Raw genomic sequence first — 19812 nt, 5'->3', positions numbered from 1 at the left:
CCTCTTACTGACCACCGCCAGTGATACTTGACTTCGGTGATCTGCTGGGAACCGCGTCTTAACGATCAGTCCACTGTGGGACTAATGAAAATGCATCACCATTAGCTCTCCATCACGGACTCGACATTTAAGGGCTCCCTATTGATTGATTCATATTGTAAAGGGGAAAAAAAAACACGTTAAGCAATGAAAATCTAAATTTTGTAAGGGATTAAACATCGTTCACTGACTCACTCCAATTTATTACTCATCGCTTTAAAGGCTCGATCTTCATTAAATTACTCTTGATTGTTGTAGTTCATTTACGTCGCACTAGAGCTGCACAATGGGCTATTGGCGACGGTCTGGGAAACATCCCTGAGGAAGATCCGAAGACATGCCATCGCAATTTTGATCCTCTTCAGAGGGCATGGTACCCCCGCTTTGGTAGTCCGACGACCTGAGTGCGAAGTCGAGCACTTTACAGTGGAACACTTCAACGAGGACCAATACCGCACACCCTCGGTCCTTACTCAGACTGATCTAAGTGGTCACAAACCCGCCCACTGACCACAGCCAGTGATGCTTGACTTCGGTGATCGGCTGGGAACCGAGTCCACTGCGGAACAAATTACTCTTGAACCCTCTTCTAATATTTTGCTCGCAGATTAATTGGCCGACATTTCCATGCTCTATGAGACTTTAATTTATAAATGAATGAAATTTTTATTACAACTGCGATTTGATGACAGATTAAAATCATAAAAATTGAAAACCTAACACGAAAAACGAAAACTTAACGCGCCCTCAACAACTGTAAAGTTTGATGCATCAGAATCGTGTCATCAATTTGAAATTCCAGATTCATTTCATTTAGAAGTGCAGATAAAATTCTTTTGATAAGATATCGTATGGAAAATCATTCAAATTCTAAATAACAGACTGTTGTTTTCTATCAAAATTACTTTCTGTTTCGTATTCTCCTACAACGATTTTGTAAACGCTGCTTTGATTACAAATGCTCAATTCGTAAATTCACATTTGCTTAAACATATCAAAATGCACCATCATGAATAAATTAATTAAAAATTTTTCTTTGTCAAGTTTCACTTTCGTAAAAGAAAAAGTAAGATAGTTAATTAAAATTCTGAGCTAAATGAAACGAAACACCTTTCTCATCTCAAATATCTGTAATTTCAATATGACGTCATTGCACATTACGTCCGGGCATTTGTAATGGCCGCCTTCATATGTGTTGCGGATTATTGAAGTTCAAAATGTTAACAATTTTTATTTTATACGAAAATTACAATTCCTAACCTATATGGAAATACGATTAATTAATAAAGTGTACGGAAAATTATCATTACTATATTTTTCCTCTAAAATTTGGTGACAATGCTACCTCAAAACTTATTTATTATTTGGTTGGAAGTTTTTTCAAGTACTGTCTATGCATAAATTTAAGTAAACATGAGCTGTATATTGAAGATTTGCACTGTCACTTTCTTTGAATTGTGTGTTTTCATATAAAGGTAAACTATTTTTTCTCTTTTAACTGCATTTGTTTATTAATTCAATCATATTATTAATATTAATATATAAATTTTTGTATCGATAGATTTATTTCTTTATTTTAAGTAAAGATAATTGTATTTCAATGTCTGCATGCCCTGTGAAATTGTTTCTTAAATCTAATAATTGTGGAATGAACTACACTTTCAATTTGTTGATATGTCAAGTTTGTAGGAGTGTTTTGACAGGTTATTGTTAACAATTCTTTTACTCTTAAACTATAAGGATACGAGGGTTATAACTAAAAAAAGCAGTGTTTATTCAAATGTAATAATATGAAAACTGCATTTTTTATTTCAGTGTTATTTGCCTCTTGTTTCTGGTACTCTTAATGCTTTTTTGAATGTTTATGTTTACAAGTGTATTTTAGGTCTAGGATTTTACTTTTATTCTGCGGATTAATGACTTTTTAAACTGCTAAAGTTTCTAGCTGTTATTGCAATGAAGTTTTCTACCAATAATGAATGTAGTTGCTGTAACCAGATATTTTTTTTCTTTCTGGTAGAGACAAGATATGTAATTAAAACATTATAAGTAAACAGATGGGCGTCACAGGTGCCTAATTTTTAAGGAGGACGAAATTAAAATACACAGTCATTATTTTTCTGAATTGTGTACCTAAGAAAAAATAGTTCTTTTTCCTGCGAGATCAATATTATTCGTTTTATCTGTGAGAACAAGATAGATTTGTTAAAGATTTCTCCTGTTTTTATTGAAATAGATTTTCAATTCACTAACTTTCAAATTCACCATTTTCTTTGTTCGAAATATTTTTGACAAAGAAAGCAATTCATGAAAATTTGCTTTCTTTGTCTGAAATATTGAGGGGCACTTTTAGAAATTTCTGATTATTGAAGGGGACATATACCCACAAGACCCATAAATAGACAGTAAAAAACTCATACCTCTTTGTTTTTCAATTATTGTTAATAGTATTTGCTTAAGACTTTGCAATGACATATTTATATCTATTTCTATTTTAAAAGAGTAAGGGGATTAATGCACATTTTTACAGTGTTTTTCTATTTTTTTTATATAATAGTTACCTAAGTAACAAACAGCAATTTTTAAACCTTCTATGTTGAAAAGGTATGAATCTCTATCTCTTATTTATATATTGTCAAAAGTTTTAATGGTGCTTACGTATTAACGCAACCAGGCCAAAATTCACATAAATTGCCAAATTTGGTGCAAGTAGAAAAAATTGAAATCAATTTTTTTTTTATAAAACAAAGTATTTTATAAACAAAATTATAAGCATATATTTTAATAACCTTTTAGATTACATATTATTTCGACATCATATAGTGCATTATTTCTTATAACACATACAGTTTTTTATATTATTTTGTTTTAAAATATAAAATGTCGAAATTATTTAATATATAATTTGTAATGTGTAATGTGTTTACGAAAAACCACGTATAACACGTAGGGTTGCCAAATTTGGCGATTTATGTGAATTTTGACCTGGTTGCGTTAATACGTAAGTACCGTTTTAATGTTAGATAAACAATTTCAAAAAGTTTCTTTAATAATCATTAATAATGGAGTCCTAAGCATAGCAGAAATATAAATGTAGCAATACTAGACTCACTGTGATGCAAAGCAGATTAAATGTGATAATTGTAGAATTAAAATTATATTAAGTCACTTATTTTGATAGCAATTTGATGAATAGAAGGGGAGAGTTACATTATAGGACAAGGCTTTAATTAATAGGTGAAAAATTTAGGGTTATTTTACTGATATCAATTTTATCACTGAAAAACTCAAGAAGGTGGGAAATTTAAGATTTTTTACTGATATTAATTTTTATCTATTATTTGTTCTAAAAATTACTGCATTATGCATGTAATGTTTAGTGGACTATGCATATAAAAAGATAAAGTGGAGACTGCACATATAGAAAGATGACTAGACTATTTAGGTTTTTCCTAATTTCTAAGAATTTTAGATTTGACAAGATTCTAAGGATTCTAGCTCATTCAATTCTAAAACATTTTTAAATCTTATAGAAATTGTTGTTTTCTGACTGTTATTAATTTTAAAATGGTGTATTTTTCTAACATATTTTTTCAAAATGTATTATGATAACTTATGTTTGTGATTTATAAAATCGGGAGAGATACCTTTATTGGTTCAAAGGATGAAATTATTTCATTATGAACTTAAAATTGTTTTATTAGGGCATTGTTTTGCTGAAAACTTATGAATTATTATTAATTTCAATTATGGTAAGTTAAGTTGTCCTGAAAATTATGATTTTTGTGTTAATTCATTGAATTAATACAAAAATGCATTGCATTTATCTAAATCCATTTTTTTTTGTCAACTTTTAATTTTCAAAAAAAAAAAAATAAAAATAAATACCTGAATGCTAATATTTGAAACCAGTTGTTTTAAAAACCTACCTCTTTATTTATTTATTTATTTTTTAAATGCTCAGAGAAAATTATGAACTTTTGTATTGAGTGTAAAATAAAAATAAAATGTATTAATTCTTGTTTGCACGGGATGAAATTTTTTCAATCCTTCCTGATAGAGCAGTGATGGCTCAAGGGTTAGAACGTTCGCCTGCCAATAAGGTGAACTGGATTTGAATCCCGTCGATGGCTGGTCGATACGATTCCCACATCCGGCTTGCACCGACCACAGTGCTGACGTAAAATATCCTCAGTGGTAGATAAATCATGGGTTAGCTTCCTTTTATCGTCAGGAGGCTAACCTTGGGAGGTTTTCTTCTTCATGTAACACAAATGCGGATTAGTTCCATCGAAAAGTCCGTCACGAAGATAAATTTCTCCCAATACCAGGAGTTACCTTGTCTTCTGGGTTTGGGTTCAAAATTGCAAGACCAGAGTTGAACATAGTAGTCGTTAACCCCAAAAATTGGGTCATCTGTTCAAAGACGATTATAAAATAAAATAAAAATCCTTTCTGATAAACTGAGACATTTTTCTAGAAATTTGTTAATTTATCAAGAAAGAATAACTAAGACATCTCGTTGTAAAAAAATATGTTAAAAATATGTAGTGTTATATCTTCAGTAAATAATTTTTATAGTGGTCTACACTCAATAATATTTTGATGGAGAGCAAGGACACCTAAAGTTTTCAATTGTACTAATAATTTATGCAGGATTCATAAGTGTCCTGATATTCCTGATTTTTGTGTATGTTCAGATCATTTAATCTTCTACGAATGCAATTGCGGATTTTTAAGCATCTAGTCCAATTAAAAAAACCGAGCCGAACAAAACCGAAGAGTTCAAATGTAAAGGTCTGTTTATCATGTTCATGGTTCAGGCATATAGCCTTACCTGCAGGATTCATTGTTACAAATTTGCTCGGAATTCAGCCATTTTATGTAAAAAAAAATAATAATAATTGAAAAAAATCAACAGTCTTGCATTATCATATTTATAGTGTAATTGAGCAGGAGTTTTGTTTATTATTTTCAGCAAATGCCATAACAAATCTTGTAGAGTAGAGTTTATTTAATTTCTCAATTTTTGATTTGTCTCTTTCATGTGATTTTAAAAATGATCTATTACTATCTGCACTACAACAGTAATTATGGAATTTATAAAGTGGGAATTTAGGGGTCATCCACTGAATTATTTCTGTACAAAAATGTTAAGCTGCATATTCAGTGTGTTTTTATTTCGAGATTATTAAAACCTTACTATAAAATTATTTGATTACAGGAGTATTGAACCTGATGACAAATTTAATAAAATATTGGCATACAGGAATATTTACTAATTAATTCTGACTATTTTTTCTGTTTTTTTTAATTTTTTATTTTTTTATTTTTATGTAATAGGTCTTTAAAAATTTTCTATAAATTGATCTCAAATTATTGGTGTGTGAAGGAAGAAATTCTCCATTTTTTTTTCAGTTTGTATTTAGGGTTAACTTCATCATTTATAAACATTTTTTTCCTGAATAATTAAAAACATTATTGTTGGAAAATGCTTATGGTATCAGAATTTTTTTATAAAATCAGTACTGGCGTGGTCTTGACAAATTTTTATAGTGTCTTATTAACAGTTACTTTTCTTGATCAAGTTTATGTTTATAATTCAACATGAAGTTTAATCATCTGGTTTATTTTTAATGGAAAAACAAAGCTGGGAATTTTTTTTTAATACTCCTTATATAAATAATTGCATGAGAAAAACAGGTGGTCATGTGAGGAAGAACGTAAATTGCAGGGAGTCATATGATTTCCTTTCTTCAGTTTTTACCCCTTTTTTTAAAAAAAGGGTTTAATAGAGTTTTAATTGTTAACAAAAATTTTGATTTTTAACAAAATAGTTGTATGCTGTTACACGCGACACAAGATTCACCAAATATAATGAATTTTTAAGATGCAATAATTTTTTGTATAAATTACATTGTATAATTAAAATAATATAAACTTTGGTGTCACAGGACAGTTTGTGTTTACATTTCCAAATGAGGGAAGCTTAGAGGATGAAAAATATCTGCAACACTTTTTTCTTCCCAATTATATGATGGCGGAGGTAAGGCAGTGGTATAATGCTTTTCTCTTACCTTCTGACAGCATCAACATCTGAATAATATTTATATTTTTTTAATTTCTAAGAAGTAACTTATGTAGGTAAGTATAACAGGATGCCATAAAAAAGGGGAAGAAATAGGCGTGACTCGTTTAATTTTTCTGGCCCTACTAAAAAACAAGGTTAGCAAATCTTTTTTATCATAGTGGAGAAAACTGCTCCGGAACGTTGATAGCTATAAACTCAGAATATAGTCGGTTGCTTAACTCCGTTTATAAAATAAGTAAAATATTAAGAAAAACCTAAGTAGAAAAAATAAAAAAACCTCTTTTTTTTTTTCAAAAGGAAATATTAAATATTAAAATATCTTTATAATTGTAATCTATATTTATTTCCAAACTATTTAATATATTTTCAAATGTGTGAAAGTTAAAAAGCAACAATTGGGAAGAAAAATAAATTTAATAAGTTTTAAGAAATTTAATTAACTGCCCTTTAATATTTTTTAAAACTGAGAATAAGAAAATCTTATTTTATGTTTACGTGAAAAACTGTTAAAATATAATGAAATTTTAACATTTCTAAATTAACAAATCACATACTACATATACACTACTACAAATCACATATTGAATTCACCATTGCAAATAGCATACTATTTCTTTAATCAAATACTGTTAACTGTTTGATTCAAGAATTAAGTGTGAATACTCAGACTCCTAAATCCCTATAATAGAATTCAAAATTCTGTATTAAACAAAAATAAAATTAAATCATTTTTTAAACCATTTTTATAATACTCATTGCTAATCAATTGTATTGGTTATTTTTAGTTTTATCACTTTCTTTCTGGTTTTTTTTCCGGTTTCTTCCTTAAAAAATGCCAATTCTGCTAAAAATTTTAAGAAATCAAAGCTTCTGAATTTTTTTTTTATTTATTATTTTTTTTATTGAAGACAGAGTGGGGAGTTATAAAAACAGTTGAATGTCTTTTTCTTAGCTTATTATCCCTTTATATATGTTATTTTTTAGTAATTTTTGTGTTTTTAAGCCATAGGGTGACCTGGGGTAATTCCTGATCAAAAAATGCAAACATCCATTTTGTGAAAAAACTATTCAAGATAAAATTTTAATATTTATTGGAAGTTTGAGGCTATATGAGATGAGTCCTATGCCACCTTCTTTTGTTTGAAAATCTAATTAGAATTTAAAAGATTTTAAATTTTTAGTGATCAGGAATTACCCCTGGTCTTGATCACTTCTGGGGTAATTACTGATCACCAGTTTTTATTGTAAAGGGGCTGCTTAAAAATAATTATATAATGGTAATTAACAAATAAGACATCAAGATCAAACAAAAAAGATATGGTTAAGCAGCTAATAAAACAACTTATTTAAAAGCAAGAAAGATAAACGCTTTAAATTTTCCAAAAATCTTTGCATCGTGCCATACATTGTAGGCAATCAGTCAACTCATTCTCATGTTCTGCTGAAATATAAGAGAGTTCCCACATGGGTTACTTTTGCTGGATTTTTTAACTTCATTAAGTGTAAGTGTAAAGTTAAGTAAGGTATGTCAACTCAACAGCTCTGGCAGCAGCTTCCACACTGAAATTTTCATTTTCAATCATTAAAAGAAATTCACTAATTTTGCTTTCTAGAAGCTTAGTATCCTTTTTAGGCCAATAATTTCTCACCATATTTATACTAGGCTAATTTATAAACTTAAAAATTATTCTAACAATGTACGAACATAAAATTAAGATAGAAGCAAGGTAAAACCAGGGATGTGATTCTTCCGCGGATTCGCGGATTTCCACTTTTTTTCAGATTTTTCCTTTTTTACCGCTAATTTCCGCTGAAAATTTTTTTGAACAAGTTAAAGTATTTTATGAGGAATTTAATTTCCCGCGGAGCGGAAGTATTGAAGTCAACACTCCTCCCTCTGGAGTTTCTCTAAAAATCGTTTCCTTGGGATAAAACTGGTTGACCTTTATACAGGGATGAGATTTTTGCCTCTCGAATTTCAGCCTTTTTATCAAAAACTCCGATTCTCTAAAAGTTTCGTTTTTTTTAAATAAATATCCCGCTTTTTTTTTTTTTTTTTTTTTTTTGAAAATTTAGTCTTTGGAATAAAATAATTATATTTATTTACGATTTTCAAAGATAAGCAGAAAATTCAAACTACGTCCTAGCTGCTAACCCTTCCGTATTTTTACTTATTTTAGCTATTTTCTCAGCTTTTACACACAGAAAATAAGATTTTCCTTATTTTTATTCGTCCGCCGGATAGCTCGTATTTTCGCAATTCAGCCGTCGTGACCCTGTAGTCTAGCGTGAAAGCAAACAAAAAAAATTTTAAAAAATCGTGGATTTGTGGTGAAAATATTAATTTGCTCATTCAATTAATGTTGTAAATTTTTATTTATTATGTCTAAACAAAAACAATACAAGATACAAACAAGCCTTTTAGAAATCCCAAGTCCAGACTCGGCAATTATCTCGATTCTTATTCACGCGATTTTAATATCAATCATCGATTTTCGTATTTACCTGATTTAAAAGTTGCTCATTGCGATTCTTATTTACAATATTTAAACATGGTACATTATTCTTATTTACGAGATTTAAAAATCCAATATCGCGTTTTGTATTTATACGTGTTTAAAATCGCGATTTTATTATCAAACATCGATTTTCGTATTTACCTGATTTAAAAGTTGAACGTTGCGATTCTTATTCAGGCGATTTAAATATCGTACATTGCGATTCTTATTTACGAGATTTAAAAATCCAATATCGCGATTTGTATTTACGCGCTTTTAAAACCCTATGTAGCGATTCGTATTCACGCAAACTTAAAATCCAATGTTGTGATTCGTTTTTGCGGTTGTAATATCAAACATCGATTTTCGTAATTATACGTGCTGTAAAAATTAGACATTGTGATTTGTATTCACGCGATTTAAAAATTATGCAGCGTGATTCGTATTTACGTGATCTAAAAATTACGCATCATGATTTGTATTTTCGCACTTTTTAAAATTCGATCTAGAGTTTGTATTCACGTGATTTAAAAGCCTCATATCGGGATTCATATTCATACAATTTTAAAATTAATCATCTGGATTTATAATCACATGGTTTACAAGTTTAAAAAAAATTACACTTTTTTTGTCAAATTTTTGTGTGTGTATATATATATATATATATATATATATATATATATATATATATATATATATATATATATATTCTTGGATTTCCTCTTTTTTACTTTCTGACTGCTCTCATCCCTGTAAAACAAACCAGAGATGGTGCAAATCAGAATACAGTCTTGTATACAGTTAAAAACAAATTTTGTGATGACAGTTAAAATATATTTTATAGTTGTTCCACTTAATAAATATGAACTGTTATTTAAGAAAATACAATTAGCTATTTATTAGCTATTTTATATACTATTTATAAGAAGAAATGACAATGATCAGGAATTATCCCAGTGATCAATAATTACCCCATCTGTAGGGGGCAACATTTGATATAGTTTCCTATAATCAATTATAATGTTTACAGTAGATATGAAGCAATTAAACAAAAGCTAATTCTACTTTTATATCAAAGAAAAAGAAAATGACTCAAAATATTTATTATTAAGAGAAGGAAGGGGATCTTTGCAGAAATGTGCACATTTTGAAACCCATCTTTGAAATGGAAAATACAGAAAGCACTTTAAAAGATACTTATTTTGTTAGATTAAACAAAAAACTATTATTAAGTAAAGTAAATGTAGTTATACTTTAGTAAAGTGTACAAGCATTCTTGTCCATGTCTCAAAATTAAAAAATAATAATTTTTTTAAAATAAAACTTAGGTGATCATTATTTACCCCAGAAACAGAGTGATCGTGAATTACCCCGGGTCACCCTACCTATACTTTCTAACCTGATTGATTATGAGATTCTGTAAGTCTTCACACAAGAATGAACTACATAGTTTTCTTCCTGATAACTAACAAATATTTTAGAGGAGACAAATATTTTAAATATTATTAACAAATATTTTCGCTAAGAGGAACCCCGAAATTCTAAAATTTTACACTTTGTCTAAAGTTATAAAAGTTCTAAATTTTAAAAAAAAAGATGATTAAAGAGTAATTAAATAAAAGTACAAAATTGTAAGTTTTTTGGGCGATTCTACGTCAAAAAGGTAGTAAGACATTATAATTTCACAAAATTTTTTGTTTTGAACATGTATATGAAATTACTTTTATGTATTCACCGTTGTCAATAAGATATTTCAAGCATGGATACTTATTATTAAAAGTAATTTTTGACAAATATATATATATATATATATTTTGCTCACGTGTGTGACATAATCATGAATTGCCCTATTACTGAAAGATAAAAACTAATATTTTTAATGGGTATTAAGTCAAATGATAAAATATATATTAAAAATTTATTGTATGAAACAATTGTAAAACAAAATGTAATAGGGTGAACGCTTTAAACTTCTTTCTGGTTGAACGTTGATATTTTATCCTCTAATTGTTGCATAGTTGCCAACCCAGATGTGTTAGTATGTAGTTCCACACAATTGCTAAAGTGTGTTGAAATACGAAGTAAGCAAAATTTTTTCCCCTTGCATCACGAGCACTTAAAAATATCATAACATGATTATCAGATATTTTATACGAGTTCACGTTTTATGAATCAACGTTTATTGTTTATGCATCCTATTAATCAAAATGTATGATTTTTAAAAAAATATATATATCTAAAGAATGACATTTTAAGTTCAACTTCTTGATTTTTAAATATATTTTTATTCACACGTTTTAATTTGCATTCGGGTTAATTTGCCGCAGATTGTTTTTTTAAAATTTTATTTAGAAATAAAATGAATTCAAACAAAAATACAAATTATGGCCAAGATATGTTTTGCAAATTGTTTAAAATCTCAAGCAAAATCAGCGATGACTTTTAATATTTTGCAATTTCCAAGTCTAAATGTACTACTTAGCTTTAAGGGTTTAATTAGAAATCATTTTAATTTCTATAAGTTTGCAAAGAATTATTTTTGTTTCAATGATCCTATTTTTTTTTTTTTTTGGTACTAGTGCAATTAAAATCATGCATTAAAAAGGCAATAAATATAGTGAGGGTCTTCCCTGTCCTCTCTAATTGATAGGCACTGAGCCTTCCCTCTATAACCAATAAATATACATTAAATTTTGCTTTAAAATATTTAATTGTGTGATCTTTTGCTATGCAGTGATTTTTATGAAAATTAGTATTTTTTTTTATGGTTTTTCCCTTATTTTTTTCATTTAATTAACCACAAAGCATATTATTAGTTTCAATTAAAAAAAAAAAAATTAGCTATGGAAATCTAAAATTTATATATTACCGTTTCAATTAGTTTTTCAAAAAATGTTATTAATGAACGCAACTTTACTAAATATTTTTACCGGAATACCTTCCCAACGCTTAATTTAAATTTAAGTAAATAAAAAATAATTTTAAATCAAGAATTGGAACATAAAAATTAAAAATAAGTTTATGTTGTGTAATATCGATTTAAGTTCCCATTCTATTTCCTTACATTTTCTTGTACACCGATATTCATTTCTATTAGACATTCACTGTATGTGACAACTGAATAACAAAATCATTAATTGTAGAATAAATGTTATCTTAACTGTCAAAATAATAATCATAAATCACGATGTCTTAATAATCTAATCGGAATTATAAAATTAGTTATTTAGTTTTGTGTAGTTTAAAATTTCTTTTCTTTTGCTGTAGCTGCTCTTCAACCTCGCTCTCCGTAGATGTAAGGGCTCACACCGTCATTAATAATAACAGTACTTAACGCTTGTCAGAGTTTTGACACGACTAAACAATATCCCTCTTGTCCAATCTAATTTTCATTACACAAAAATAATAACTTCAACTATGTCAGAGGAAGGGTTGGCTTTGTTCCGTGTACGAAATGCTTTCTTTAGAAATTCCCTTATCACAAAATAGGGTGAAAAACTTGTTGATTAAGTGTACTTTTTTTTTTTAAAGCAATTCAACAACAATTTATAAATATATAAAACATGCTTTTTATCAGACTTATGCTTAAAATCTTTCTTGTTTCAAAGAAAATAGAAATTAGGCTATATTATCCTTGATTCAAATAATAATTTTTAACTTACAAGGATTATGTAACTCTCGCTAACTCTCGTAGTTACTTCTTATTCATCAGTTTTTTTTTCTTTTCTTTTTCTAAATGTCAACAATTTCCACAAAAGCACAGAATCTGTTCTGAAAATATACAATTATTGTAGCCTTGTGTTAGAACATGTATTAATATGTTAATCGTAACAAAGTAGACGATTGCCTAGATTTGAAAAATAAGTATCTGTACTGTAAAAAAAAAAAAAAAATCTAATCAATTCAAATTGTGGAACTCTATAAGAAAAAATAAACTAGAAGTAATTATACTTGTTGCAGAGACTTAGTTTATAACAATTCAAATAGAAAACTGTTTTTATCGCTCTTTATTTTATTAATTTTTTTTTAAAGATTTCACTATAAATGTTAAGATTTATATCTGGCCACATCTCTCTCCATTTTTTTTTTTTTTTTTTTTTTTGTTGTTGGTACTTTTAATTGATATCTACTCGAAAGCAAGTATATAAAATAAAGATCTCATGAAAAATAAATTTTCTTCAGCAATTGATAAATAGCCAATATTTAAAACAAAAAAGCTGAAAGAAATCACGAAAAAGCACTTACATTTGATATAACTTTCGAAACTTAATTTGTCTTCAGTTCACAAATAAAAATGGCTTTTTCAGCGCATCAAATTTTAACTCAGTAGTTGCATTTCAACAGGCTGCCCATTGACCAAACATAGTATTTTCCCCTGCAAGTTTAATAGTTAATAATTCTCGAACTAATTTTCAAATCTTAAATTTTCTTACTCCTTGTCGTACTCCCTGTATTTTTTTTTTTTTTACATATCTTTGTAATTTTAAGTCTCTAAGTCTTATAAATGTTGTGCAGCAAAGCAAAATATTACGTAAAGCAAAAAAAAAAAAAAAAAAAAAAACGGCTGTAAAAAGAAAAAAAATTGCTATGACTTTTTGAACAGATCGGAATTTTTTAAAAAAAAACTCTTAAGTTCATAAACAAGTATTGTCTTTTCAGCATTCTAAATTTAAACTCGATTGTTGCATTCTTGCTGCCCGTAGAGCGACCCGCATAGTATTTTTCCTGTGAGTTTAAGTTAATATTTCTCAAACTATATCACATGTTAATTTTTTTATAGTTTTTACGCAGCAATACAAAATGTAATATTTAATTGAACATGCAAAATAGCTTCGGTGGCGGCCCATACGATTTTTTTTAATAAAGACACAAAATAAGGAAGTAAATTTAACATGTATCAGAAAAAGATGCTACACATATTACAAAATATGTGTAGCATCTTTTTCTGAAATCCATTAAATTTCAAATGAATCCTGAAATCGGTTGCAATGAAATATTGCTAACCTTAATTTTAAAAAAATTTAGAATTGTTCGAAAAAAACCATTTCATATCTAGTATAGTGTCTGTTCAGTACATATTCAGCATGAAAGTACGTATTATATTTTTGTAATTGTTCAAAAAAATGTATTCATTAAGGTTATTCTTTTCAATTTAAACTGCGAAAATTTTTGGTTTCTTACTGCGTTTCAAGTTACATTAACAAATTTACTGATTTGTTACTTTCATTCTATCATTTCTCCTTCCTGAAGATCACTTGTGTCAAGGTTAAAACTGTTTCTCTAGTTCTTTTTTTTTTTTTCTTTCCCCACCTCGGGTGTTTGTTTTGATCTTCCTGCAGTTTTAAATTCTCTTTTAGCGATGGCCTTACCTGCATTTAAGATTATATGCATTATTTTAGAACAGTGCACGTCTGAGGGATCATTACAAAGGAATTGTGGATGGATGGGACGAGCAATGAATAGTTAATTGGTGTAATTTGTTGAAAAAAATTGTTTTGGTCGTAAAAATAAAATGTGTGCATCCAATTAATGCTATTTTTTAAATGGGAATCACATTAAAGTGTCATTGTTAATATAGATTGATTTTGAAAAAAGAGTTGTCCTTCCGATTTTTTTCCTCAAATTTTTAATGTAATGTTTATAAATTTAAGCAATTTAATGTAACATTTTTAATTTTTATAAATCAAATTTTTTTGTTGATTTAGATAAAATTTACCCTTCAGCTAGTTAAAATCTTAAGGTAAACTAATTAGTTTAGGGTGTATTTTTAATTTTTGTGTAAAAGAGAAAAGTTAAAATATTATTAAAAAGGGCTAAATTTTGACTGAACTTCTGGGGCAACACTGTAAAGTTGGCAGTTATCATGCAGCATATTGCGAAGACCATGACTCTGAGCAATGAAAATCCAATTATTAGTACGAAAATCATCTCCCCCGCCCCCAATAGTTCGTAGTTTTTGTTTCTTCTGTAGTGTGTGTAATGTGTATTTCAATAGCAATTAACTTAATATCAGGAGTTATTTTGACGTAGTATTCACATGGTACTCTCTCTTCTAAGTGAAACTATAAGAAGCTTATTTTTGCATTCGAATATATATATTTTTTTAATCGTCTGTGCGTCAGTAATAGAAATTAAGAAAAATTAGTCGCTGGTTCGAAGGACCACTTTTTGAAAAAATTTTATAAATCGATATTGAACATGAATAACAATTATTTGTGTAATGCAAATTAAGATTCTGTGTACATTCAATCAATCTCTTTATTTATTTATTATACATAGTTTAATTTCTCTCTGGAATATTTATTTTTGGAGATATTTAAAATATCTCATACAACCAAGACCTTGTGACATTAAAGTGGTTGTTTTCAAAAGTATTTTTATAAACTTGTTATACAGACAAGAAAGGACAAAGATATATCTTAGTTGTCTTCTTAAGACTTAAAAATCCATTTGTAACCACTTCACGTTGAGACGATAGAAAACTTAGTCGCGACACGTTTTTCTGAAATTACTCTTTTTTACTATTAGTTTTTATTTTCCAAAATATTTTCATGTCATTTAATTGATAAGATAAGAATTAAAACTAATAGTAATAATGCTTTTTTATGTTAGAGAAGGGGTGGAAGTAAATAACAGATGAACTTAAACTTTAATATGTTTGCTAGTCTTAAAAACCGTAACGGAAATTCAAAAAATATGTTTTAGCCAAACTTTTTTCGCGTCAACAAGATTATTTTGCATGAATTCGTGGACCATTTTTGTTTGTTATATATCTTGTTTTATTATCAAAGCATTTATTAACCAATGTTTCTTAATCGTCTAAGCAGTACACCTAAGCCATTCAACTTAGGTGCTTGTTTGTGACGCAATTTTAATAATAACAACAATAAGAAAAGACTTATTTATTGAATGGAACAAAAATACGAGCTTTGTTCATGACACAAAACAAGTTGTCACTGCCCCCTTAACATTCACACAGATTCCACCCTCTACCGTAAGGCGTGGGTTTGAACATTGGGAAACGCTAATTTATTTTTAAAAAAATTACCATTTTCGATTTTAGATAAAAGGAAGTTTAAACTGCATCTCTCTGTGATTGCAAATGTTTTCATGGAGTTTTTTTTCTTCTCCTTTTTAGATAGGTGCGGTCTTTAATCACTAAATTATACGCTAATAATCACTTATATAGCATATTCATTCGCGATTGGTAAGAGACAATCTGGTTAATTTGTGGAAATTGCATCTATCTTACTACTTCAATGCTGAGATAATTCCTGCAGTGTTGGCTATTACTGAGTGCGAAGGAGAAATACGACAGAACTCTAGATGGGGTTCCTAGCCGTTAGCTTAATTACCAAGCGTGAATAAGCAAGCAACCTTAATAACCATCATAATGAAAACTCATTCTGAAATGACCTTGAATTATAAAAAATGGTAACTGCCGTGATTGCTAAATTTATCGATTCATATAATAAAATAAAGAATTTGTGTGTCTGCTTACCGGATTGCTGGCATATCGTATGCTCTTAAAATACGACATTCAATTTGAGACAAAATGAGTACAATTGTAAATAAATACGAAACCCAAGTTTTGATTTTTTTTAAAATTATATTTTTAATTCAGAGACATTTAAAATATGGAATTTTCTCATTGGCTTAGTGGAATTCCTTGTTTTTAAATAAACAATTATAATAATATAAATTATAATAATTAATCGTCTATAACGATTCAGTCTTGTCAAATATTTTAAAGATAACATGAGTGATGTTTGCTAGCTTTAATCAGAAAAATTGTTTATCGTGCGTTCTTTTAGACTTAATTATTTTTTATTCCTTATGTCAGGTTATTTGAAAAAAAAATGCTGTATGAACTAAATGCTGATGGAAAAAAAAAAAAAATATGCTGTATGAACTAAAAATCAGAATGAAGTCGTCATACTATTATTGACACAGGTGATGCTCAATAGTGGTAATACTTCTTGGTAATTTTTGGCTACTGGCATTATGGCAATTGGTACAGTTTTAATAGGTACCAAATATACTCTTATGTTGGTACAAAATATTTTATGGGTGCCGATTACAGCTGCACTGATACTGTATATTTTCATGCTAGATTTTTTACGGCCCCTCGAATATATAAGTATGAGCTGCCTTAAGCCAACAGTATTATGCCAGATGATACTGAATAATGTTAATCTTTATTTTGATGGACCGAACTACAGTAGGGAACCGATTATCCGGAACTATCGGGACCATCGCTATTCCGGATAACTGATTTTTCCGGTTTTCTGAATCGCTACAAAAAGCTGTTTTTTTTATTGTTAAACCCAACTAAAAAATTTTTTTTTGGAAATAATCTTAAAAAAATTCAAAATAAAAAGTAATATTTTTAAAAACCACGTTTTAGTAGTGGAGAATGATAATTAAGAAAAAAATTGAAAAACGAAAAACGTGGGGCGCATGAAATACATAACAGTAATGTTATATTAGTGTGTGTATGTGTGCTCTTGAGAATATGTGTATGTATATCAGTAATTGTAATTGTATCTGAATGTGGATGTGGAATATGTTTGTGTATATGCATATGTATGTGGATGTATATGTGGCTGTGCATGTGTATGAGTAAGAAAATGTGTATATGTACTGTTATGTATTTCATGCGCCCCACGTTTTTCGTTTCTCAATTTTTTTCTTAATTATCATTCTCCACTACTAAAACGTGGTTTTTAAAAATATTACTTTTTATTTTGAATTTTTTTATTTTAAACTATGATTTTTTTAATTTTTAATTTATATTTTTAAAAAATTATTATTTTTTAATTATTATTCTTCACTACAAAAAACGTGGTTTTTAAAAATATATATTTTTATTTAGATTATTTTTCTTAGTCAAGAGTAGTCAAAACTACTACGAGACCACTACTAAAGTAATAAAACTTTTATTTTAAACTAGCCACCTAAGGCGGCCAGCTGTCCGCCACTCTGAAGGTTTTCACAAATAAAGTTTTTTAAAACATAGCAGGAAATCTGAAGATTAGTGGACAATTAAAGTGTTCCTGTCCAGCAATTTTGTCTTCATATCCAGTTCTGCTGCAGATGTGTTATAGCTCTTGAGGATGTTTGAAATTATATAGCTACAACGCTTAAGAAAAAAAAACTAAAATGCTAAATACATGAAAAGAACACGAAAACGAATAAATTTTTTATGGTATCAATTTCTATTTCTATATAATTTTTTATAGTATCAAATTCTATTTCTATATCTGTTACGTCAAGCACTCAGGTATTATAATTTGATCTAGTTGTGCTTGTATAATTTTGATCTAGTTGCGCTTTCTACGTCATTTTGTTAACATCGTTTGGTTTGTTATTTCTAAGTTAACTTTCAAAAAATTGGCTGGCATCAGCATTTTTATTCTTTAAGTTGTTTATTTTTTCTTTTGGAATTCGTTCCTTTTTAGCGAAATGTTTTTCAACCTAATCGAATTCTTTGCCGACTGTTCTCTGTATATATAAAGAAAATAAAGTAAATATTTTTAAAGTGTTGTGAAAAGAATTTTTAGTTGTACAAAGTACTACAATATCGCTATAAAAATTATCGTATTCACTTAAGAAAAAAAAATAGAGCGTGGAAAGAAGAAGGAAAACTTATTATAACAATTATGAACAGCGACAAATATATCAAAGCGAAGCGTTCTATTTACGTATCGAATATGTTGCCACATTTTTAATACAAAAGTTAAACTTTTCTCCACTTTAATAAATGTAAACTAATGCGAACTTTATAATTCGCGATCGCAACGCTCGAGTACGCCGTCTAGCGGGAGCCTGTAAATATCGGACATTAATTTATCACGTTTTCATTTAGTTCCATCGAAGTCATTGACTGAATCAGACGCCATTTTTTAGCAGCAAATAGGAAACAAAATTTCCCTAAGGAAAAGGCCGAAGAACTTGAAAAAAATCTCCAGAATATTAGTAAATCTTTCAGGAACAGAACACGCCAAACATTTGAAGAAAAATTCCTCAATAATTTTTAATTTCTATTATCAACAAATTTGCAACTGATGACTTCCGATTTCGGATACTGTTACAGATGTGTGTATTAAGGTAAAATGCATTTCTTCTGTCTTCAATTCATTACGAATTAAAGTGAAGTCAACATTGCTTTCGTCATTCCAGTGAATAAATATGAATTCAGAACATACAGAATTGTAATAGTTATAGAATAGTATATATTTCTGTATCCATATAATTCGGAAAACAACAATAAAAAATTATCCAAGTTACTTGAAATAGTGCCATTTCTGCTGATTCTTAATTAATTTAAATCGTTTTCTTGGTAAGTTTTTTTTAATTTTGAAAGAATAAGTTCAACTAGAATTCAGCTATTCTGTTTTTAGCTACATATTCAAATTCATATCAATTATAAAATTTTGCTGTGTAGTATGTTATCTAAAAGTAATGAAGGTATAAACTATGTATCTATTATTTGAGAATAAAGTTTTCAAACAAGGAACTTATCATTTTGGAATTCTCCGGGAATCATAAATCAGGTAAGTGCAATGATTTTTACAATAAAAAATTTGCTTGTAAATATTTTTTTTTCATTTGATGATGGTTCTCTACACTACAGAATGGGTTTTTACGTCTGATTAAGAACTATAAGAATAATAAAAAAAGAAACAATATGAAAGTTTTTATTTCAATGTAAAGAATTCTTAAAATCGTTTTTTTATCCTAAGAATTCTTTATTTTCCGTTTTTTAGTTTATAATTTTTTGATAAAAATTGTTCTCAAAATACTTTTTTTGAAAAATTAAATGGTATAACATTATGTGTTTATGTATACTTCTTGTATATTCCAATGTTTGAAGTAATATGATTCAGAAAAGTATGGAATAAAAATTCAGTACTAACGTATTAACGCCACCGCCGCTACAGATTTGGAGGTTTTTAAGTGCCGCTAATCTACACTTAAAATTTTTGCGACAATTCATAAAATAAAACACTTTATTTAAAATCAAAATAGTCAATCGGATTTCGGTGGAAAATGAGCCGATATAGAGTTTAGCATAGATTCAAAAAAATCATATCGCCATATGAACTCTGATGAATAAGATTCCAAATGAAATAACATTTCCAAAACGTACGTTTACCAAGATAAAGTTTTATGTTGTGGGAA

The 19812-nt window shown here is 28.3% G+C and overlaps 1 protein-coding gene across 3 annotated transcripts in view; it reads left to right on the top strand.

Moving 5' to 3' along the window:
• The first annotated feature begins 567 nt into the window (after nucleotides 1-567).
• Nucleotides 568-19812, top strand: part of LOC107438748 (uncharacterized) — a 56658-nt gene continuing 37413 nt past the window's right edge. For 2 of the 3 annotated variants that reach the window (XR_011636507.2, XM_016051103.4), the window contains exon 1: nucleotides 568-1514. The gene's annotated coding sequence lies outside the window, so the exon portion shown is untranslated. Of the gene's footprint in view, nucleotides 1515-5993; nucleotides 6086-19812 lie in introns of all 3 variants that reach the window. The other variant, XM_016051104.4, reaches the window with a different exon arrangement.

This window comes from Parasteatoda tepidariorum, chromosome 3 (assembly GCF_982258835.1).
Source record: "Parasteatoda tepidariorum strain Cologne lab strain chromosome 3, Ptep-v5.0, whole genome shotgun sequence".
Taxonomy (NCBI): Eukaryota; Metazoa; Arthropoda; class Arachnida; order Araneae; family Theridiidae; genus Parasteatoda; species Parasteatoda tepidariorum.
Note: the sequence above shows the minus strand (reverse complement) of the source record. Positions and strands in the feature narration are given on the sequence as shown.